The 2,526-nt window shown below is 35.7% G+C and overlaps 1 long non-coding RNA gene across 1 annotated transcript; it reads left to right on the top strand.

Annotated features, from left to right (window-relative positions):
• The first annotated feature begins 905 nt into the window (after positions 1-905).
• Positions 906-1,737, top strand: LOC129725555 (uncharacterized). Its single transcript, XR_008728109.1, has 3 exons — positions 906-1,184; positions 1,295-1,353; positions 1,478-1,737. It is a non-coding gene; the product is annotated as an uncharacterized LOC129725555 (long non-coding RNA).
• Positions 1,738-2,526: the final 789 nt, after the last annotated feature.

A 2,526-nucleotide genomic window follows, 5' to 3' on the forward strand; every position in this document is an offset into this window, starting at 1 on the left:
CACTGCTCGGAAAGTATTGATTCGCTACTCGATCATGATTATGCATTTCCTGCGAGTTATGTCGAACATCTATCGCTTAGCGGTTTAACAAAACCATCAGAATCATGGTTACAACAAGCCAAATTATTGGAAAATTGTTTAAAGCAATATCATGGAAGTGCAATATCTCGCAATTCCCATGTAGTTAACAACTTAGTGGAATTATTGAAGCAATTATACCCCGAGATTCCGGAGAAGCTGGTTAAACATTTTGTTCGCTTACGAACGCACGTTCGAATCAATCATCTCAATCGAATACTGAAAGCCAATAATAATATAAAGAGGCTCAGAAAACCCATTTCTAAACCATTGAGCCAAAAACAGAAAAAAATTACAAAAATCATCAATTGATGTTTTATGTTAAACTTATACTAAACTAAATATACTGTAAATATCTGTTGTTGAATGTTTTCTGAAAACAACATTCCGTTGCTCTTTGATTCATTTGTCCGTTTTTTATTAAATATTTAGAGTATTTGTTTCTACTTTTCTGCATAGTTTTGAGGTAAGTCAAGTACAACATGCAACTGGCGTATATTGAACAAACATCTCTGTAACAATTTAAACTATTTAGAAAAAAAATTTGTTTAAATCAATGCTCAATCCTGCGAAAAAATGACGATTTTGCAGACGTTCCATACAAATTCAGAGAATTTTGGTACCAGCGCACACACACTAGTAACATGCACGAAGTGAATTACCTGGGATAGATATTCTTTGGAGTATCGGAAGGAAAAAAATCGATTCCAAGTTAGTATCGAAGGTATTGCAACGTCCCTACACGCTCGTTCAATTTTACTCTAAATTGATTAGAAAGTACCCGTTAAAAAATTTTGACAGATGGTATTATACGCGTGTATCAACTAAATCGGGTGTTTGTGCAATCGACATAATGATCAGTCAATTTCGTCAAACCACGTATGCTGACTATTTTTGTCACCTGATTTATTGGATAATTAAATCAGTTGTCGTAAGATGTGAATTTAATCTGTTATAAGATCGCTTTATTATATAAAGTAAAATCGGATGATATTTTTTATGTTGATTAGTAAGCAAACAAAATAGAATTTCGTAGTGTTTTTCAAAATGGTTCCGGGAGTAGAAGCAGCATAAGATTTTTCGTCGGATAATTCTATATATTTCAGGTAAGTAAAAGCACATTTTTGAGTATTTTACAATTACTCACAGTTGCATGAATCGTTTTTGTGACTTCTTTAATCATTAACAGATGATAGCAACTGTTTTTAACTTTCAGACAAATTTCCTGTTGCACTTCTACATTTCGCAAAAGATTTATTTTGTCTTTCATCTCAGGTAAAAGAATTTATTATATAATGATAATGAGTAAGATTGTGATCTGTTAATCCAAAACAAGAACAATCTGAATATTGGGAAACCTTTGATGATTCTTTAACCGAAAATGTTTTGTTTTGTACAGATGCTTGGAACAGAAACTGTTTATAGACAGGGCACTGGATGGTTACCGGGATCGGAGCCGATCCAAAGCCCTCATTCAACTCCCCGGCTGTACGAGCAACATCTAAAGCTTAACCGGCTGGTTCGATAACTTTAATAGGAGGATTACGCTGTTCAGAGGTGCCACTGAAGGTATGGATCGGCTGCGATGTAAGTTAAAATATAAGTTCAAATTAAAACTTAACTTTCAACTTTATACATGGATTAATCAGCCAATTTAGTATGCTTGAATAAAAATAATCTCTCTACTAATCTGCATATTTAATCTGATTTGATTGGACTTAGGAAATGATCCACCGATTTCTCAACCTATTTCGTATGGATCCGGCAATTTCATCATCAGACTAATCTCCCTGTTTCGTCTAGTTTCGTATATAGGCTCGAACAAAATCACCCTAAAATCACTCGATTTGGTTGGTTTTCGTCGACCGATTTCGTATACTGATCAATCGGTAAACACCCCTGTTAAACTCCCATAAGAGTTGTTGCAACAATCAGTTGATTCGTCGGAATCGAAATCGGGCAATTGTGCCTACGATAATGTACTAAATATGGGGAAAAATAGGAGGGTCTTTTTAACGAGTACTCACTTTCGTATTTTGATTCAAAATGTCAAAAAATGAGTAATATTGATTAACGGAACCGAGTAACTTTCACCCAGTTTCCGTATTTTTTTGTTTTGCTCACTTTTGGGTAACCGTTCATTTTATATCAGTTTGCTGTAAACAAAAGCTAAGCATTTAACCACCTCCCTGACACGTTCGTAGCCTGTATTTTTGTATACGCGGGAATGAAATGGCATGTTACACTGCTGTGCTTCACACTGCTATAAACAGCGCATCGATAGATTAGGCAACACTGAACGGGAGTGAAGAGCACGTCAGATTTCTTCCCTTTGCGGCCATTGTTGTTTGGGGCTCGGCATCGAGGGGTTCGTCATAATACTGTCACTGGGGTACTGTCAAACTATAGGTAATGGGATTACGGTGTCAGGGAGGTGTATTTAACAGT

Source organism: Wyeomyia smithii, chromosome 2 (assembly GCF_029784165.1).
Source record: "Wyeomyia smithii strain HCP4-BCI-WySm-NY-G18 chromosome 2, ASM2978416v1, whole genome shotgun sequence".
Classification (NCBI taxonomy): domain Eukaryota; kingdom Metazoa; phylum Arthropoda; class Insecta; order Diptera; family Culicidae; genus Wyeomyia; species Wyeomyia smithii.